This window comes from Rhinolophus sinicus, chromosome X, assembly GCF_036562045.2.
Source record: "Rhinolophus sinicus isolate RSC01 chromosome X, ASM3656204v1, whole genome shotgun sequence".
Lineage (NCBI taxonomy): Eukaryota > Metazoa > Chordata > Mammalia > Chiroptera > Rhinolophidae > Rhinolophus > Rhinolophus sinicus.
The window spans coordinates 113,346,151-113,369,139 of record NC_133768.1 but is presented as its reverse complement, the minus strand read 5'-3'; positions in this window follow the sequence as shown (position 1 = coordinate 113,369,139).

The window sequence follows — 22,989 nt, the reverse complement described above, 5'->3', positions numbered from 1 at the left end:
GTGTGCCTGAAAATGGGTATATCTCTTTTCCTGTCAGCTTGATAATGTGAAGTTTTGAGTCAGTTTAACTCAGAATTCGAGCTGGGTCTGAGTTTTATTTCTGCTGCCAATACTGTCAGCTTCATACAGGCTTCAAATTCTTCTGGAAGTGGGATGTTATCATTGCATGCTTACAGCGAGGTCCAGGTGCTGAAGGGTATTTCTCAGCTTTTCCTTCCCCCATATCTTTCAGCCATCACTGTATGCCTGAGCCACAGAGGGTTTTCTCGCCCTGATCTTGTTCCTTAAATAGTGGGAGACTGCTGAAACTTATTACTGGGTGCTAGGCATGTGGTGGAGACAGAGTAGCTCTCTGTTGTCCTGCTGAAATTTTAGTCTTAGGTAGGCCTGTGTGCATATAAAGCAGGTCTTTCTCAACATCCCTGCCCATCCCACCTGTGGCAGACAAACACTGCTTTGTATCTGTGATTGCTTCTAGATGGGAATTTCCTGTCCCTCCCACAATAGTAGCAGCCATCTGCTTGGTATTAGTGTAGGATCCTGGGCCCAAGACCATATTTTCTCCTTCCTTAGGAGTACAGAGTTTTTCCCTCCTAACTCTTCTCTAACAGAAATGGATGTTTCCTATGCCCTTTTGGGAAAGAACATTTCCTACTTCTCCCAACAGACAAGTGTTTTGCTTGTCATCCCCCTGAAGAAGCAGTGGATGTTTTCATCTCTCTTGGGATGGTAGTATTTACTGCTTTTAAGTCATTAGGAGGAGTATCATGACTTAAAGCTTTTAGATTGCAGGAGAGAAGGATCTGGGGAAGCAAGTGAAATTTTCTACCTGTTCTCTATAGGCAGCTGAAAATTTTCTGTTCGCCCATATCACTGAGCCCCACTTGGAGGTCCATGGAAAAGAGATTATGAAAATTCCCCTGGTTTCTTGGCATTCCAGACTGACATGTTAGCCTACATTTGGCTTTTAAGAATTTAATTAGAATTTTAACTGATTTTTCTTCTTCCCTGCTTTTAAGAGTGGCCACCTCTTTCTCCTGAGCTTAGATATCAAACTTATGCTAGTTTGATTTGGTTGTAAATTTTTAAAACAAGTTGATCAATGTTTTTAGTAATTATAAGTTTAATCTGGTTTCCTATTTATTAAAAAATCATTTCTTCCTGTTATTTCTGTAGCTATATTTCCCTAGTAAATTGTTAATTTTGACTAAGTTTTCACTTTGTTAGTGTAAAGTTGTTCATGACATTCTCTTTTAAAAACATTCTTGTGTCATATATAATTGTACATAATTATCCCTTGCTAATATTGTTTATTTGTGCTTTTTCTCTTTTTCTTGATAAATCTTGCCAGATAATTTGGAGTTTTTGCAAGATTGTTTTACCACTCCAAACCTCAATTTCCTCACTTGTACAATAATACAATAATGGCCTATACCTCATGCGATTGCCATAAAGATAAAATGAGGTAATGTAGACAAAGTACCTGGTAGCTTCTGGTTCTCTAGATCATAGCAAGTGGCTGGCCTTAGCCTGCAACAAAGCACTTACCAAGAGGCCCCAGAACCAACAAACCCAGTGGTCAGCTTCAGACCACATCAGAGCGCCACCCAACCATCTCCACAAGCAACACACCCAAAGGGCAGGCTGGGCAGGCACCAGAGCCCTGCTAAAGTGAATCCTGTTCTGTAAGGTCAGCCTCTGCACAACAGCTCTGCCACTATACTAATGGCCAGTCCTCACAACTAATCAGCCTGAGGTCCAATCCCTCCCATTGATGTGTAAACAGCAACCAAGGCTCAGCTACAAGAGGAGGGCACACTCAACCCACACAAGAGAAAGACAAGGAGCACCTGGCTCAGGTGACCAGAGAGACTATACCACTGGGCCCCACAGGACACTGATTACATTAGGCCACTCTACTAAGACTAGGAGACATAGCAGCTCTACCCAATACATAGAAACAAACAAAGAGAGGCAGCCAAATGGGGAGAGAAAGAAACATGTACCAACAGAAAGAACAGAACAAAGCTCCAGAAAAAGAACTAAGCAAAATGGAGACAAGCAATCAATCAGATGCAGGGTTCAAAACACTGGTTATGAGCGTGCTCAATGACCTCAGGGAGAACTTCAACAAAGAGATAGGAAACATAAAACAGAACCAGTCATAAATAAAGAATACAATAACTGAAATAAGGACTACATTACAGGGAATCAACAGATTAGATGAAGCAGAGGGTTAAATCAGTGATTTGGAAGAAAAGGTAGCAGAAAACACCCTATTGGAACAGCAAAAAGGAAAGAGAGACTCCAAAAAGTGAGGATAGTTTAAGGGGCCTCTGGGACAACATCAAGCACACCAATATTTGCATGATAGGGGTACCAGAAGGAGATGAGAGAGAGCAAGGAACTGAAAACCTATTTGAAGAAATAATGATGGAAAACTTCCATAACCTGTAAAAAGAAATAGACATACAAGCCCAGGAGGGGCAGAGATACCCAAACAAAATGAACCCAAAGAGGCCCACACTAAGACACATCATAATTAAAATGACAAAGAGAGAATCTTAAAAGCAGCAAGAGAAAAGCAGTTAGTTAGCTACAAGGGAGCTCCCATAAAACTGTCAGCTGATTTTTCAACAGAAACTTTGCAGGCCAGAATGTATTGCCAGGAAATAATCAAAGCCATGAAAAGCAAGGACCTACAATCAAGATTGCTCTACCCAGCAAGACTATCATTTGAAATTGAAGGACAGATAAAGGATATCTCAGACAAGAAAAAGCTAAAGGAGTTCATCACCACCAAACCAGTATTACAAGAAATGTTAAAGGGACTTCTTTAAGAAGAAGAAGGAAAAAAAAATATGAATAATAGGATGGAAATAACTACATTTGTATCAATAATTACTTTAAATGTAATTGGATTAAATGTTTCAATTGAATGATATAAAGTGACTGAATGGATAAGAAAACAACATCCTTACATTTGCTGCCTATGAGAGACTCACTTCAGATCAAAAGACACACACAGATTGAAAGTAAAGGGATGGAAAAGATATTTCATGAAAATGGGAACAAACAAACAAACAAATCTGGGGAAGCCTACTTATGCCAGACAAAATAGACTTTAAAAAAAGGCTATGATAAGAGACAAAGAAGGACTTAGTAATTCCACTTCTGGGCATTTATCCAAAGAAACAAACAAACAAAAATTAACCCTAACGGGGGTGGGGGGTGGGAGATGAGGGTAAGGGGGATTGAATATATGGTGATGGAAGGAGAACTGACTCTGGGTGATGAACACACAATGGGATTTATAGATGATGTAATACAGAATTGTACACCTGAAATCTAGTAATTTTACTAACAATTGTCACCCCAATAAATTTAATAAAATAAAATTTAAAAAGAAAAAGAAAAGATATATGCATCCCTATGTTCATTGCAGCATTATTCACAATAACCAATATATAGAAGCTACCTGTCTATCAATAGATGAATGGATAAAGAAGATGTGGTACATGTATACATAGGAATATTACTCAGCCATAAAAAAGAATGAAATTTTGTCACCTGCAACAATGTGGATGGACCTAGAGGTATTATACTAAGTGAAAGAAGTCAGACAGAGAAAGACAAATACCATACAATTTCACTTATAAATGGAATCTAGAAAACAAACAAAGAGCAACAAACTCATAGATACAGAGAATAAAAGAGAATAAACTGATAGTTGCCAGGTGGGAGGGGGTTTGGGGGGCTGGGTGAGAAAGAGGAAGGGATTAAGATGTGCAAATTGCCAGTTATAGAAACAGTTGCAGGATGTAAAGTACAGTATAGGGAATATAGTCAATAATATTATAATAACTATGTATGGGGTCAGATGGATACTAGATTTTTTGGGGTTTATCACTTCATACGTTATATAAATGTCTACCACTATTTTGCACACTTGAAACTAATATAGTATTTTATGTCAACTATAAAGGAAAAATTAAAAAAAAATCTTTATTAAATTTATTAAGGTGAATTGGTTAGTAAATTTTAAAAATTATTTTTAACAATTACAGAATTGTACATACAGCTGAAATCTATGTAACTTTACTAACAATTGTCACCCCAATAAACTTTAATTTAAAAAAATCAATAACATTTCTATATACTAACAACTAATTATATAAAAAGAAATAAGAAAACAACCCCATTTACAATAACAAATAATACAATAAAATACTTAGGAAAACATATAACCAAGGAGGTGAAAGATCTCTAAACTAAAAATTACAAGACAGTGATTAGAGAATTCAAAATAAAATGACACAAATAAATAGAAAGTTACCCTATGTTCATGGATTGGAAAAATGAATAATGTTGAAATGTCCATGCTACCAAAACCATCTATAGATTCAATACAATCCCCTTCGAGATTCCAATGACATGTTTTACAGATGTAGAACAATCCTAAAATTTATATGGAGCCACCAATGACACCAAATAGTCAAAGCAATCCTGAGAAAGAAAAACAAAGTAGGAGGCATCACACTTCCTGATTTCAAACTACATTATGAAACTATAGGAATCAAAACAGTATGGTAGTGGCATAAAAACAGACATGTAGAACAATTGAGGAGACTTGAGAGTTCAGAAATAAACCCATGCATGTATAGACAACTACACGTTGACAAGGGAGCCATGAATACTCAATGGAGAAAGGACCATCTCTTTAATAAATGGTGCTGGGAAAATTGGATATTCACATGTAAAAGAATGAAAATAGATCCCTATCTTACACTACTTACAAAAATTAACTCAAAATTGACTTTATTGTATAACCAGAAACCATAAAATTCCTACAAGAAAACATAGGGTAAAAGCTCCTTGATATTGGTGTTGGCAATGATTTTTTGGATATGACACCTAAAGCACAAACAGAATAAAAAATAAACAAGTGGACCTACACTAAACTAAAAAGTTTCTACACAGCAAAAGAAACAATGAACTAAATGAATAGTCAACATATAGAGTGGGGAAAATATTTGCAAACTATGTGTGTATCAGATAAGGGGCTAATACCCAAAATATATAAAGAACTCATGCAACTCAATATTAAAACAAGCGAACAAACAAACAAAGAAAATCAAGTAACCTTATTTTAAAAATGGGCAAAGGACCTGAATAGACATCTTTCTAAAGAAGATATATGAATGACCAGCAGGTACGTACATGAAAAGATGCTCAACATCACTTGTAGGGGATAGTCAAATCAAAACCACAGTGAACACAGTGAGATACCTCCTGACAGTGTTAGAATGGCTGAAAGGCTAAAGTTGTGAATACACACACACACACACACACACACACACACACACACACACACACACTATTCAGCCACCAAAAGGAAATCCTGTCATCAATGACAACTTGAATCATGAATGGATCTTGAATGCATTATGCTAAGTGATATGTGAGATCAGAACGAGAAAGACAAGTACTGTATGATCTCATTTATATGTGGAATCTAAACACAAACATACACAAAACAAAACCCCCCACCAAACTCATAGACAAAGAGATCAGATTTGGGGTTACCAGAGGCAGTGGTTAGAGATAAAAGCAATTGGAGGATGGTGGTCAAAAGATATAAACTTGCAGTTTTAAGATAAATAGTACTGGGGATATAATGCACAATATGATGACTAGTTAACAATGTTTTATGGTATGTTTGAAAGTTAAGAGAGAGGATCCCAACAGTTCTCATCACAAGAGAAAAACAACTTTTTCTTTCAGTATCTATATGTAACGATGGATGTTAACTGGGCTTTTGTGGTGATCATTTTACAATACAAGTAAGTAAAAGCATTATGCTGTACAGGTTAAACTTACACAGTACTTTATAAAACTGGAGGAGGGCATACCTGATATATCAGTGCTTAATAAACATTAATCTATTAGAGTTGCTCATTGCTCTTAAAAATTAATAGATTTATTTTTACTAGTACACCTTTCTAGTCATTGAATCTGTTATTTTAAAAATTGTATCACTGTGATCATTGCAATCATCTTTATGGACATCTTCTCCAGCTGTCTACTTTTTCTTCAAGTACAACAGCTAGTTTCATGTTCAATTCTGATGCAAAAGCACATTGTCTTGCACATAAGGAGGACAGTTTTGGTTGTTTTTTGTGTGTATTTTTTTAAATTTGCTTCAGTACGATAGGCCACAGGCCCTCACTGAGACAATTTTTTCAAGGACCTTTTTGCAGTAATTTTTAAACCCCTTTCTTGAGTTATAACTGGGAGTTCAGAGTCCATATTCTAATAGGCAAGAATCAGTTTAACTTTACCTGTTGTGTCTTTTACCTGATACGTGAGAGCCTCTCCTCAAACACTGGAACCCAGAGTTGAAATCTGAAGTGAATGGATCCTTCAGTGAGGTATATAGGGAGGGAACAACTTTCTGTGAGTAAGCAGTGAGAAGACTCACCCCATCAAGTGGGTGCCAGGGCAAGATTATGGATTTTACTGGAACAGTTAAGAACTTTGCCTCCAAAATATATTTGGGAGCATAGAGGAGTAAAATGCTGTGTTCAAATAGTGATACAATGGTTAAGAGTGACCACTATGAGTTTCTGTTCCTCATTTGTTTGTCTTGTTCTTTTGTTGTTTTTGGTTTATATACCTCATATCAGTGAAATCACATGGTTCTCTGCTTTTTCTGTCTGACTTAGTTTAGTGGTTACCAGAGGGTAAGGAGGGCGGGGGGTGGGGGGTGGGAGATGAGGGTAAGGGGGATCGAATATATGGTGATGGAAGGAGAACTGACTCTGGGTGGTGAACACACAATGGGATTTATAGATGATGTAATACAGAATTGTACACCTGAAATCTATGTAATTTTACTAACACTTGTCACCCCAATAAATTTAATTTTAAAAAAAAGAGTGACCACTAATAATAGTAGGTCACATTTATGGCCTGCTTGGTATATATTAGGCACTTTACATGCATTAATGTATTTAATCATCACGAAATCCTATGAATTATTATTATCCTCATTTACAGATGTGAAAACTGCAGCACATAAACATTAAATAACTTGCCTGACGCAGTAGAATATGGGTTTGAATCTAGGTAAAATGGCTCCAGGGTTAATGTACCTAATTATTGCTATACTGCATCCAAATGAATGATGAATTAACTGTGGTTGTTTTTATAGACACTCAGAGGCATATGGTATATAAGTGATTATGGTAAAATTATCACTGATTTTGTAAAGGGTTTTTTTTAGTATCTTCATTACATGAAAGATGCAAACAAACAATGCACTTTTTTGAACTGTGACCAGTGCGCGCATGCGCACACACACACATACATCTATATGTTGAGACTTGACTGAACTAAGAGCCTGACTGTATACAAGTTCACAATAAAGTACCTCTGACTGTTCTGTCTACTCATCTCTTGAGGTTTCTTGTACTTTATCCCTTAAGCATGGCTTCACTTCATAAAACTCTCCAATAGTTTCTCTTCTAGTATCATAAAAATTCAATCCATTTTCTACACTATCACCAGAGTGCTCTCTCCACATAAAAAAACAGCTGATCACACCACTCTTGCTAAAATTCTTTGATAGTTCCCTAGAGTTTGATACAAGGGACTTCATAATCTGACAGTATTTATGGTCCATCTATGGTCATTATCCTCTTTGAAAACTCTTCACTGTAGTTGTAATTTCTTTTTCAAAATTAGTTTCTCTTTCATTTAAATTATTTTCTGTTTTATTCCATTTTAAGTGTAAGCAAATATACATATGTATGTATATGTGTATATACATATCCACAAATTGTATGATTGAATGTCCACATATATCCACAAGTTGTATGTTTGAAATGTATATATACATTTCAAACATACAACTTGTGGGTATACGAGATCGGACAATTAAGTTCACGAACTCATCCTAGAAAAAGTGCTGCATACCTCATTGCTGAATATCACCAGGGTCACCTTTGAAGTACTCCCCTTGGGAAGCTGTGCACCAACGCCAGTGCCTAGTCCACCCTTCAAAGCAATTTTGGAACTCTTTTTCTGGAATGGCCATCAGAGCTGTCATCGTATTACGCTTGATGTTCTGAATGTCTTCAGCATGTCTTCCTTTCAATATTTCCTTTATCTTCAGGTAAAGAAAAAAGTCACTGGGGGCCAGATCAGGTGAGCAGGGAGGGTGTTCGTATACAGCTATTTGTTTACTGTCTAAAAACTCCCTCACAGAAAGTGCCGTGTGAGCTGGTGCATTGTCGTGATACAAGAACCATGAATTGTTGGCAAAAAGCTCAGCTCGTCTCACTTATTCATGCAGCCTTTTCAGCACTTCCAAATAGTAAACTTGATTAACTATTTCTCCAGTCGATACAAATTTATAATGATCAATCCCTCTGATATCAAAAAAAGGTTAGCAACATCATTGCAACAAGTTTGCGAAGTTAATTGTCAGAACTTGTATACCTCTTTATTCTTCTTTCTTAAAAGATAGTATTGCATACACACTTTCTCTACATTTTGCTTAACAATATATTGCGAAGATCACTCTGTAACAGTATATAGACATATTCCTCATTTCCTTTTACAGTTTAATAGCATTCAATTGTGTGGGTGTACCATATTTTTCAACTGTTCTCTTATTCATGTATATTTTTGTTGTTCTAGTATTTTGCTATTAGAAATAGTGCTGAAATAACTAACTATGCATTCATTTTGACCAAATGTTGCCAGCTTATCTCTAATGTTGTTTTTTAAACACAATTATGGAAGAGAAATAGTTGAAGTTAGACGAAGGTTTGTGGGCAGGAGCAATATTCAACAAAAAACAAAACAAAACAAAACAACCAATATGGCATGAGAACCATCAACTTGAAAAGACATTGGTTAAGGGGTGGAACAGGGTTTTGGAAGCCTCCTGATGAGCTAGCAATTAACATTTCAGCAACAGAACCAAGGGGAGGTCAGAGAAGTCCTAGAGAGGAGGGAAGGGCAGTGGAGGAGCACTTTGGAGGGCTGAGGGATGCCACTATATATCAATTGGTACAGGATTTTACTATTTAAAGTATCATGCAGTTAACCAGTTCATACTAATTGAATTTCAGCCCTATTTATATGTTTGCTGTTGGAAAGATAAGTAGTATTGTCTGATAGTTTTCGCTCCCTGTGATATTGGAGAGAAGGTCATCTGCTGAAGCTGAGGAAGGTAAGAATTTTGAAGAAGTGTTGAAATAATTGTTGAGAACACTAGGAAATTACAGGAATATAGTACAATTGTTGGGGTATATTGAAAACACACCTGAGGCTTAGGATCATGAATTCTTACTGGTTCAAAACTGCCCTTGACTGAACTATTTTCCAGCTAGTATTAAGCTTATGGCTCGTAAAGAAGGTAAAAACCAATAATTGGCTTTGTGTAGTGTTTAGTTTCCCCAGATGAATAGGTTGAAAGGGCAGATGAACGAGAGCCCCATGGTATTGGTGAGAGAGTGAATGATACAATGGATTGTGAAATCTAAGCTGAATAATGATGGAAATACAGAGAGAAGAGTCCTTAGAGTTATGGAGAAAATTTAAGAGCTAATGCAAATTCCATACTAATTTAAAGAATAGACATGGTAGAAATGGTTTAACAAAGGATTTGGAAATAGAAATTGTGGCTCAAGAGAGGGGTGCAATTGGAGGTAGAGAAGTTTTATGCAGTAATATCAGAGTGTGACTGGTGTGGTAAGTGAATTGGACTTGAGAAAAAGGAAATGGGAAATGAAGACTTTTGTAATTGAGAGACCAGATTAGGGCATGAATATCCATATGGATCTATTTAGCACTTCAGAAAGACCACCCAGGATTACGTTAGGAATTGGGTTGGAGAGGTCAAGTGCTGAAGTGTTTAGAAAATGACAGGGAGTTACCGTGAGGCTGGTAGAGGACAGATGTGAAGATGTGTAGTCTGTTGACAGGAGCCTGAAAAGAGTAATTTCTTTTACATTTTTTAAAAAAAATTGCCATATAATTCACATATAACATTGTATTTTAGATGTACACCATAATGATTTGATATATGTATACATTGTGAAATGATTACCACAATAAATTTAGTTAACATTTGTCACCACACATACCATGTTTCCCCGAAAATAAGACCTAACTGGACCATCAGCTCTGATGCGTCTTTTGGAGCAAAAATGAATATAAAATCCGGTCTTATTTTACTATAATATAAGACCGGGTCTCTAATATAATACAATACAGTACAAAACAGTACAATACAATACAATACAATACAATACAATACAATACAATACAATACAATACAATACAATACAATACAATACAATATTGGGTCTTATATTAATTTTGCTCCAAAAGACGCATTAGAGCTGATGGTCCGGCTAGGTCTTATTTTCGGGGAAACAGGGTAGTTACAAATTTTATTCTTGTGATGAGAACTTTCAAGAACTACTCTTAGCAACTTTCAAATATACTTGTTGTTAGCTATAGTCACCTGGCTTTACATTACATCCCTAGGACCCTTTCATCTTATAACTAGAAGTTTGTACCTTTTGACCATGCTCACCTATTTTACACACCCCCTGGCCTCTGGCAACCACCAACCTAATCTCTGTGTCTATGACTTTGTTTCTTTGTTTTGTTTTTAGATTCCACATGTAAAGTGATTGCATGTAGTATGTGATTTTCGCTGTCTGGCTTATTTTACATAACATAATACCCTCAAAGTCCATCCATGTCCATGTTGTCACAAATGACAGGATTTCCTTCCTATGTGTGGGTAACATTCCATTATGTGTGTGTGTATTTGTTTCTTTATCTAATCACTTGTCTATAGACCAGTTGTAATTTTTTAGGCTGGTTTACATCTCTCTGTTTTTGTATATGCTATTTCTTCTGTCTAATAAAATCGTAACATTGCAAAACCAAATATTACCTTGTCTATGAAGTCTTTCTTAATCTTTGTTGGTTAGTCACTCTCTCCTCTGAGTTTCCATAGCACTTTATTGTAATTCTGTTAGCGGACTTAGCACATTGTATTTATAATTGGCTTTTCCAGGTCGTACCAACCTATGGGTCAGATAAGGTCACATAACATACATTTCATTGATCTGGCCCCTACCTGCTCACATAGGACCTCAAATCCCTCCAAAATACGCTTCCTTCAAATGTATCTCACAAGTATTTTTGTGTATCCTCAAGGTGTGGGTCAAATGTTCATTCCAATCAGTCTGCTACTGCTAGTTCCCAATGCAGCTGTGTCAACCACTACAGTTCTGCTGGATGTCGTCACCTTCTTGGGAATGACAATCTCCGATTTGGTACACTCCACTGCTCTGCTCACTCCTAAGTCACCCAATGGGCTGCTGCTCTATTGGTCACCAGTCTCATTGTGGATTCTAGCTGAGTGTGGTTTACAGACAACAAGCTTCATGTTTTGGAGAAGACTGCTCTTTTGGGGTTTTTCTGGAGGGGGAGGGGGAAGAAAACCACGTCAATATTTTTTTTAAATATTTATTTGAAATAATCATACAATCACAGGAAGTTGCACTGAAATGTACAGGGAGGTCCCAGGTACCCTTCACTGAATTCCCTTATGGTAATATTTTATATAATGATAGAACAACATCAAAACCAGGAAATTGATATTGGTACAATGTATATGTATAGCTCTATGCCATTTTACCCCATGCACAGCTTCATTCAAGTACTCATCATTCCAATCATGATACAGAATTATTCCATCACCTCAAAAATCTCCATGTGTTTATAATCACACCTACTCCCCTCTAACACATCATCCTTAACGCCTGGAAATTACTACTTTATTTTCCATCTCTACATTTCTTTTCATTTTGAAAATGTTATATAAATGGAATAACATAGTTTGTGACCTTTCAATATGTGCTTTTTATTCCACTCAGATAACGCACTTGAGATTCATTCAAATGTTGGGCATCTACAATTCACTCCTTTTGTTAGTGAGTAGTATTCCATGGTATGTATGCCCCACCATTTGTTTAACCATTGTCTGTTATAGGACCTTTTGGTTGTGTTGTGGGTTGAATTGTGTCCTCCAAAAAGATATGCTAAGGAATCCAAATTGGGAATGAAGAAGTTAAATTATCACTCTTTGCGGATGACATGATGCTATATATAGAAAACCCTAAAGACTCCACCAAAAAGCTATTAGAAACAATCAACGAATACAGGAAAGTTGCCGGCTACAAAATCAACGCACAAAAGTCCATTGCCTTCCTATATACTAACAATGAAATCTCAGAAAAAGAAATACAAAAAACAATTCCTTTTGCAATTGCAGCAAAAAGAATAAAATACCTAGGAATAAACTTAACCAAGGATGTGAAAGACCTATATGCTGAAAACTATAAGACATTTTTGAAAGAAATTGAAGAAGACACAAAGAAATGGAAAGACATTCCGTGCTCATGGATTGGAAGAATCAACATAGTTAAAATGGCCATATTACCCAAAGCAATATACAGATTCAATGCAATCCCCATCAAAATCCCAATGGCATATTTTAAAGAAATAGAACAAAAATCATCAGATTTGTTTGGAACCACAAAAGACCCTGAATAGCCAAAGCAATCTTAAGGAAAAAGAACAATAATGGAGGTATCACACTTCCTGACTTTGGCTTGTACTACAGGGCCACAATAATCAAAACAGCATGGTATTGGCAGAAAAACAGACACATAGACCAATGGAATAGAATTGAGAACCCAGAAATAAAACCACATAAATATGGACAGATAATTTTGACAAAGAAGCTAAAACATACAATGGAGCAAAGACAGCCTCTTCAATAAATGGTGCTGGGAGAATTGGATAGCCACGTGCAAAAGAATGAAACTGGACTGCTATTTGTCACCATGTACCAAAGTTAATTCAAAATGGATCAAAGACTTAAGCATAAGACCTGACACAATAAACTGCATAGAAGAAAACATAGGTACTAAACTTATGGACCTTGGGTTCAAAGAGCATTTTATGAACTTGACTCCAAAGGCAATGGAAGTAAAAGCTAAAATAAACGAATGGGACTATATGAAACTTAAAAGCTTCTGCACAGCAAAAGAAACCATTGACAAAATAAAGAGGCCACCAACTGAATGGGAGAAGATTTTTGCAAACAGTGCCTCCGATAAGGGGCTAGTATCCAGAATATACAAGGAACTCATGCAACTCAACAACAAAAAACAAACAACCCAATTGAAAAATGGGCAGAGGACTTGAAGAGACATTTCTCCAAAGAGGACATACAAATGGCAAATAGACATATGAAAAATGCTCAACATCACTAATCATCAGAGAAATGCAAATCAAAACCACAATGAGATATCACCTCACCCCAGTCAGAATGGCTATCATCAACAAGACAAATAGTAACAAATGTTGGAGAGGCTGTGGAGAAAAGGAACCCTCATACACTGTTGGTGGGAATGCAGACTGGTGCAGCCGTTATGGAAGGCAGTGTGGAGGTTCCTCAAAGAATTACGAATAGAATTGCCATATGACCCAGCAATCCCTCTCCTGGGTATCTACCCAAAAAATCTGAAAACATTTAGAGATAAAGACACGTGTGCTCCAATGTTCATTGCAGCTTTGTTTACGGTGGCCAAGACATGGAAACAACCAAAATGTCCTTCGATAGATGAATGGATAAAGAAGTTGTGGTATATATACACAATGGAATACTATTCGGCAGTAAGAAAAGATGATATAGGAACATTTGTGACAACATGGATGGATCTTGAGAGAGTAATGCTGAGTGAAATAAGTCAGACAGAAAAAGCGGAGAACCATGTGATTTCACTGATATGTGGTATATAAACCAAAAACAACAAAAGAACAAGACAAACAAATGAGAAACAGAAACTCATAGACACAGACAATAGTTTAGTGGTTGCCAGAGGGTAAGGGGGGGGGTGGGGGTGGGAGATGAGGGTAAGGGGGATCGAATATATGGTGATGGAAGGAGAACTGACTCTGGGTGATGAACACACAGTGGGATTTATAGATGATGTAATACAGAATTGTACACCTGAAATCTATGTAATTTTACTAACAATTGTCACCCCAATAAATTTAATAAAAAAAAAAAGATATGCTGAAGTTCCAACTCCAAGTTCTTCAGAATGTGACTTTATTTGGAAATAGGGTCTTTACAAAGGTCATCAGATTTAAATGAGATCATTAGCATGGGCCACAACCCAATATGACTGGTGCTCTCATAAAAAGGGGAAATTTAGACACAGAGAAAGACGTGCACAGAGGGAACATTATGTGAAGAGACATATGGATAATTCAATGTGAAGGTGGAAGATTCGAGTGATGCATCTGTAAGCTAAGGAATGCCACAGATTGCTGAGAAATCACCAGAAGCCAGGAAGAGGCACAGAACAGATTCTCCCTCACTGCCCTCGGAAGGAACCAATCCTGCCAACACCTGGATTTTGGACTTAACAGCTTCCTGACAATAAATGTCTGTATTTTAAACCTCCCAGTTTGTGGGAATTTGTTATGTCAGCCCTAGGAAACTAATACAGGTTGTTTCCAGTTTGAGACTATTACAAACATTTACATACAGGTTTTTGTGTGGGCATATGTTTTTATTCCTTTAGGGTAGATGAAAAGCATTCAGGCAGGGACATTTATCCCAAGATGCTAGATCACTTTGCACTGATAAAATAATCTTGAACATATTGTCCCCCTCTAAACACAGGAACTTTTCTAAGCCTTCTTTGCCCCTAGAGTGGAAGAACTCCTTACCCTCTGGTCAAATACGATAACCATCTCTTAAGATACGCAACTCAGTCCCTGCCCCCCGCCCCAGTGACGACAGCACTTAACATGATTATGCCAAGCAATCTGGCTTCTCAGTGCTTCAAGTCTCCACTTTAGAACAGGATTTGAACTTTTACCTCTACATATTTAAAAAGACCCATTGCGCACCTCGACTGAACTTCACATCTGATACAAACAATAAGTCAAAATGGGTCATAGATTTACGAGATGTAAGACTATAAATATCTTAGAACACAATAGAAAAGAAAAACCTTTGGACCATGAGAGATCTAGGTTTGAATTCTGGTTCTGCTCTTTGCCCACTGACCTATTGTCAATTATTTCACCTCTCCCAATCACAATCTCTTTTTCATCTGTCAAACAGGGTTGTCTCAATGATTAAACAAAGTGCCAAGTGTAAAAAGTACCTTGTACAGGGATCAGCACATAGTGAATACTGAGGAAATGTTGTATATTTTCCCCTGTATTTTGTGCTAAAATCTGCCCTCCTATGACTTCTACTCAATGGACCAATTTCTGTCACTGGGGTCTGCTTTTGATCAGGCCAATCCATCTTCCACATAATAAAGGCTACTCTGAATCTAGAAAAAGTACTGTCACATGGGTGATACAAAGTTTTCCAGTGGAATGAAGTGGGTGGTTTTGTCAGATCTTTCAAAGTTCAAGCTTCTACAACCCACAGGCAGTGAAGATGGAGAAAGCAAGGTGGGGGCAGGCTGCAGGTACCTTGTGGGGCCTGTTTAGGACAGTTCTGTGAGCTCCGAGGCTGTCCTTCAAAACAGGAATAAACATGGCTGCTCGTTTACTCTGTTGCTATTTGGAATAAGAATCTTCTTCATACAGTAAATCCTGCCTTCCCTTATCAGGTGTGTGCAATGAACTCATCCTAATCCTCAGGCTGAGCCAAAGCAGGGGTTTCCATGGAGACAAACTGTGTTGGCTAGAACACTCTGGACAAGAGCAGCATTATAGGAGAAGGCTTGGGTCTATTATTCTCACACAGACAGAGTCTATGCATCAGACTTGTTTTTAAAAATATTTGATGGGGTTTGCAGCGGGGAATGCTACCAGGCAGCCCTGGGATATGTGGTGGTCAGAGGCGCCAGTAGTCTCATGCAGCCATCTTATCACTTAGGGGCCATAACTGGGACACTTGAAATACTTTAATCTAACCTTGCCTCTGTCCTACCAGGTGACCTTAATCTAAGTCCTTTTACATAGATTGAAAATGCTACTTGTTCTTTTACTTCTAAGTCATTGGGATATTGAATATTGTTCAGAAAGAAAGACCTTATCGGAGAAGGGCCCTAGACAATAGTGTATCCTGATTTTTCTCACATGTCTAGCGTTGCATTTTATTCCTAACTTTTATGGATCTTAGGTCTTAGTTACTATCCTCATCACCAGCTAGGATTTTTAGAGCTCTGCCTGGTTTCAATGCACTGAGTAATGTGTCTGGGGCTCTTAGGAAACTGAAAGGCCCAGTTGCACATCAACATTTCTTCATGAAATACCAATTTCTTGATTTGGGGGTATGGACAGCAGTTTAGAAAGCATTGAGCTCAGTTGTGCCCATCAAAATCACCTGGGAAGCTTATTAAAAATTTAGCTCCCAGAGCTATACCCCAGGCCTAATAAATCAGAATCAATATGGCTGATGCTTAGGCAGATGTATTTTTAACATGCTCCTCCAGTGATTCTGATATAGCACAAAGTTTGAGAACCATTGAGTTAATTCACCCTTTTCTTCTTTAATTTTATATGAAGGAGAACTGAGACCTAGAAAGGGAATGTGACTTCCTCAACTTCACAAATATAACTGAAGGAATATATAGAAGGAGAATTGTGGACACAATTTTTTAAAAGTTCTTTCTGTCTAAAAAAATACTTTTCTATATGCAAAAGTTAGAATTGATGTATAGTAGCCAGCTCAATTAGGTCAGATTTTGGGGGCTCTGAGCCTCAAATTAATCAAACCAGGTGCCAAAGAAATCAGGCTTTGGTGATACCTGTGCACTCATTAAAAAAAAATGGACACGAAGACTCTGAGGTTTATGTATTCAAGTTCAAGCCCTAAACTGTTTCAGCATGGAAGAGAGACAAGGAGCTTTGACTGAGGAAGCTCAAAGCCTTGAGCTTTGCTCTAGGGAAGTCCTGAAGCCACAGCCCAGTTAATGGCTCTGGGGGTTAACTGAACGAAAATAAAACATGAATTGTGGTTGATGTGTTTTTTTTCCATTATATTTACACAGAATTTCATTAAGACATGTGTTTCTTAAAGGGTGAGATTAGATCTGCGTGGGATTAAATGAAAGTGTACGAGAATTTTGTATTTTCCCTGTAGCTATTCAGCTGCCTCTACAGAAGACATCTCCCAGGGCTTGGGCCCGGAGCTCATGTTCTTTTGAAATTTTGAGTGGGTTCAGATATTTTTGAGATGGGCCCTTTCATCCGTGTCAGAAGAACAACTTGGTTCTTTGGTTCCTCTCCAAGTTAAGGACAGATTCTATGACGCCATTTTAACTTGCTTATTCTGAAACTTCAATCAGTGGTTTAGGAAAGATATTTTCCAGTCAATCAGTAGCCAAACACACAGACAAGCCCTATAGTTAAGATAAAATCCTCAATGGTGTTGCACCCCAAAGTCGAGTGATTTATCAGTGATTATGGTTTGCTAACAAAGAGGGCATCAGTGAATGAGTTTCTGGGAATTCGGTAATTAGGAGAGGGAAAGGAACGAAAAGGAAGGGAGTGGCACCAGGCAGCTGAGACTGAAAGCAAGGAAGGCAATGAGAAAAAATGATTCCTGGAACTTTAAGGGTGATTCAGCGACAGACAAAGAGGCTTCCCTCATTTTTCAAATTGACATTTATTTTAAAAGCCATCAAGGTAAAATGTGGTCTTAGATAAAAAGGAGAAAATGTTCTGATTTGATGTCTTATTACAGTCTAGATCTCATTTTCCTGGAGAACTCCCTAGTCCCTACTGAATCTGGGGACTGTTGAAGATGGAATCAGGCAGTAGGAAACCTACTGTTGTACATCATTCTGAGGAAGAGCTGGGAAGGTGATGCTGACGCACAGCCTCCTGATCCCTCCAAAGAAAGAAAGGTTAAGATTACTGACTAGGTCCTTTGAAGAGCCTTAGTAGTGAAAAAAATCTCTCCACACATCCTTATCTTTCATTAAAACCATTACTAACTAGTGTCCCTAAAGTAGGCAATAGCTGTGGACCCTGAATTTTTGTGGAAAGGAAACTGGCTGAAGAGATAGGAAGTCAAGCTCAAATCTTAGCTCTGCCATGGACCCATGATAGGATATGTAGCCTTTGGAACTTCATATTACCTTTTTATGGTCCACATAGGCCTTCCTCACAGGATAATTGAAAACTACGGGCTTATGAGAGGTAAACAACCTGTCATTCCAGGTTTCCACCCTTTAGACTGACCCAAATGTGTGAATGTTTCCCTGCCAAATCATCTGGCCCCAACTAAATCTATGTACTCCTTCCTAAATATGATGTGGACATCTTCTTCCTCTGTACTTCACATTATTCTTCCTCTTTGGGGGGCTTTCCCCCTTTGTCTTACCCCATTCAAACCCTCCTCAAAGCCTAAAGAAAATCCTGCCTCTTCAAAGGAATGCTTTCTTTGTGTCTTCCCAGGGCTCTTTCCCTCTCCTCTACCCTCACTATGTACTAGTCATTTAGTACTTTTCATCAGTATGTTTACATCTGGCTTCCCCACGTAGACTATAGGTTTCTTGAGTGTAGGGAGAACATTCTACTCAATGAATTCAGTTAATGGACATAAAATATCTTTATACATTGTCTATCATGACAATTATTCTATGTCTGTTATTTTAAAAGGCAACTATGAAATAGTAAAAAAGATTTGAATTAAAACAGATCTGGATGCTGGTGTTGGCCACTTCACCTTAATAAGTGAAGGTATATCACAGGTAATGCTGTGCTACTTTTAGTCAAATTGCCAGACTACTTTCAAATTAGTTTGTTTATCTGTAAAATGGGAATAACAATAGAAACCATCATAAATAAATTGTTATGAGGATAAAATGGTATTAGTGAGTGTAGATACTTTGTAAATTTTTATGTGTTGTAGCGTTGAAACCAATCATTAACTAGGTATTATATGTATGTATCATTAGCAAACACGAATCTTCCCCACCATAACTCACACACATTAGGCCATAGGAATTAGCTATTGGTGACTATGATTATAACAATGATGATAAATGGCACTATTTATTCCTTGCCAGACCAAGGCAGGAAACAGCCACGCTGTAAGCTTCCCAAACTACCCACTGGCTCCTTTGTGGACAACATTTGGCCTGACTTATCTCGTGTTTTTGTGTTTGTTTGTTTTTCCCACAGAGTATCAATGTGGAAGGGCCCTTTAGAGACTATTCAGTTGAACTTCATGCCACTGAAATGGACAGTGATGCCCAGAAGAAGGAAGAAGGTGCTTGTCCAAGGTTGCACAGCAGGTCAGATGTGGTACCAGGTGTGATGTGGATTCTGATATAGATACAGACACAAAGTAACAAGTCTTCCCTGACAGCTGTGTGGATTTAAAATTCTCCAATTTAATATTCCAGCCCAATTGCTAAGGTTCAGTAGAGATGAAGTCTAAAGTCACACAGCCATGAAGTAAAGGAGCCAGGACACAAGCCCAGTGCTGTCTGTCTCTTAAACTCCAGAGTGCTGTCTTATTCCCTCCCCAAATCATGACCTCTTCTGATATTTCCACCTTCTTCCTGTCCATCACACACAGGGAAGTCAGACTAAAATATTCCTCTCCTGGTCTCAGCTTAAAGTAATAATATCTGGATTTCTGAGGTAGGGCTGGAATAAAGTACGGATATGTCCATACTCAGGCAATGTAGTTCAGACAGAGGGTAAGGTACAAACAAAAGTAACCAGCCATGGGCCTAGCAACGCCTTTTCCTCCACATATACCTTTTATTGGAAATATTAGTTCACTGCTCTCTGGATAATTTAGCAAAAATATTTAACATCTCAAGTTCCCAAGCCTCAAACTTTTATCTGTAAAATGGGGGTAATAATATAATAGTACCAACCTCATGAGGTGATTGTAAGGATATAATAAATGAAATAATATATGTAAAATATTTAGAATAGTAGCTAACACATAATAAACATTCAAAAATTTTAGCTGTTTTCATTGTTGTTATGCAAGCTAGAAAGTCATATGCCACATAAGAAAAGTACAAATAAATTAGTATGGCTAAGTAGAGATTGTCAGACCAGATTTAAAAGAAAAATCAAACCGAAGTATATGCTGCCTATAAAAAAACAAAAACAAAAACAAAATCTCTTTTAAATGAAAGCCCAGATATGTTGAAATAAAAAATATTTTTTAAATGATAGACCTTGCAAACACTAATTGAAAATATTCTTAGAGTTCAGAGGAGAAAGAATCATTCGAAAGTGATGGAGAGGGGAAGGAATTATGATGGACCTCATAGAGGAGATGTCATTTTAGCTGGTCCTTGAGAGATAGGTACACGATTTAGAAAGAGGAGGGGAAAAAGTGAAGCACACAGCTTGTTCTGGGAGTATTCAATATTAGTTTGACTAGGACAGTGTTACTGTGCAGAGAAATAGGGGAGATGATGCTGGGCCCATAGGTCATGACTAGATTTTGGAGGACCTGTGAGTGGTAGGATAAGTTGTTTGCTCTTTGTCCAAGGGTAGTGTGGAACCATTGAAGGCTTTTGAACAGAGGGATAATATGATTAGAATGGTATGTTATGTTTATTGCTCTGATCGCTGTGACCAGGAATTAGGAGGTGACTGTTGCAATGATCCAGAGGAGAGGTTAAGCACATCTGAATTAAAACAAGTCAGCGTGGATGGAGTGAGGGAATTTGAGAGTTGACATGGTTATATAAACGTACGATCTATAGAACTTAGTAACAGAAAGAACTTGGATGAGGTGGTGGAGGGATATATGATTCTCTGTTTTTGAGCTTGGGATGCTGATAAGAGTGATACTGCCATTCAGAGAGCTAGAGCTGGAGGAGGAGAAGGTTTAGTGGGAGAATAAGTTCCACTTCTGCTCTATTCCATCTTGCTTTAATGAAAACATTATAGAAGGACCATAAACACTGCTCAGTAAACCCTGCCGTTTGATGATTTAAATGTTCTCTGTAATGTTTTCTGTAAGTGGCTATCTAGCTGCTGCTCGCACACATCCAGCGACAGGAAACTCAGTACTTCTCAGGGCAGCCTGTTTTCCCTTTGGCAACCCTAATATCTCTTGTTTCTCTTAAATTGAAATCTGTCTCCTTACAGCTTCTCCATATTTTGCTGGATTTTGTAACTCACCACAAGGATTCATCAAATACTGTCCTTCCTCTACACGGAAGCTCTTTAGATACTTGAAGGTAGCCATGATACCTTTAACCCAATAATGTCTTCGAAAGTGTGAATAGGTCTCTCCTCTCCAAGGCTTTGAGGCAGAGTATACAGGGCTTCAGATCTTAAAAGCACCCTGCTCTTCTGGAGAAGTGCATGAGCATTCTATTCAACAAACACTATCTCTTGGCCCAAGGACACAGAGAAGAACAATATACTGCCCTCAAGGAGCTCCTACTCTAATAAGAAAGACAAGCATTAATTGAACAAATTATAATGCAGAGTGATAACCACAAAGACAAGAACAGGTATACAATTCATTAATGCATCCATGGTGGGAGGAGGGAGCATTATATCAGGAAAAGCTTTTCAGAGGAAGTGAGATGCACACTAAAGTTTGAAGGATTGAAGAAAGTCAAGGGGTTGGCAGGCAGACAATGAGGGTGAAAAGCACTTTAGAAAGAGAGTACATTATTTACTAAGATCCATGGAAAGAAAACAGTCAAGGAGAACTTCGGGATTTCTAGCTAGGGTGGCTACATAAACAGTAATGTTATTAAACAAAATGGGGAATACAGGAGGAACAGGTCTGACAAGTGGGGATGGGAGGTAAATCATAAATGAGTTCTGTTTGAAACATTTTAAGCCTGAAAGGCACACAAAAACAAGGATCATTGTGCATGAAAGACACATAGAATGTGTGTGTGCCCCTGCGTGTGTGTGTGTGTGTGTGTGTGTGTGTGTGTGTGTGTGTGTGTTTAAGTGACTGGTGACTGCTGCCCAAGCCCACGTGGTCCCCTTTCATCATTTATACTCAAACAACTTCAGGATCTAGACCTTGAAGCCATGCTTCCTAAAATGTGATCAGTGGATCACCCGCATCAGAATCACTAAATCACTAGTTAAAAATAGAGTTCTGGGCACCAACCTTATGAAACGCTTTAAAAACATTGCCTTAAGGAGTAAGGATTAGAATCATATACAGCAAGACACTGCCATCCTCAGACATTTTTAAGCCTCATTGTTACCTATGGAATAAAATCAGACAATATCAGAACTGGAATAAACCTTTGGAATTAATCTAATGCAATTGTTTCATATTCATAGGGGAAACCAAAGCCATAAAGGGGGATGTGACTCACCCATAATTATCTGAATAGACAAACAAGAACTTAGGTTTCCTAGGCCCTAAATCAGGGTTCTTGCAGGCTTTGGAAATCTGGGTACAAACATGTCTCGTGATTGTGGAATCAGTTTGCTACTCTGTTCCAAAACAAAAATTTAGCTCAGGTAATATCCAGAATCAGAACCATTTTGAGCTTATGAGAGCTCTGGCTGTTCAGCGCCTCAGCTTGTCATTTCTCTGAAGTACATGGGAAGTAACAGAGTCCTCCTGACTATTTTTATTCACTGGTATTCCACTCCAAGCCCTCACCTTACAGGTATACATACATATACTTACACCATATACAGAATAGATTATAGTGGATTATAAATGTCATTCCAAACACAACTTGAAATCCAGTCTGCCTCATTATTTTCCTACAAGTTCCATTTCTATTTACAGGTTTAACTCCTTATCATCATCAGAAATCTACCTCGAAAACTGCTTTTTGTTTCCTTGTGTGTTTTTTTTTTTTAATATATATAAACTGGTGGCAATATTTGCTGCCACTCAGTTTAAAAAAAAACACACACAAAAAGCAAAGCTAA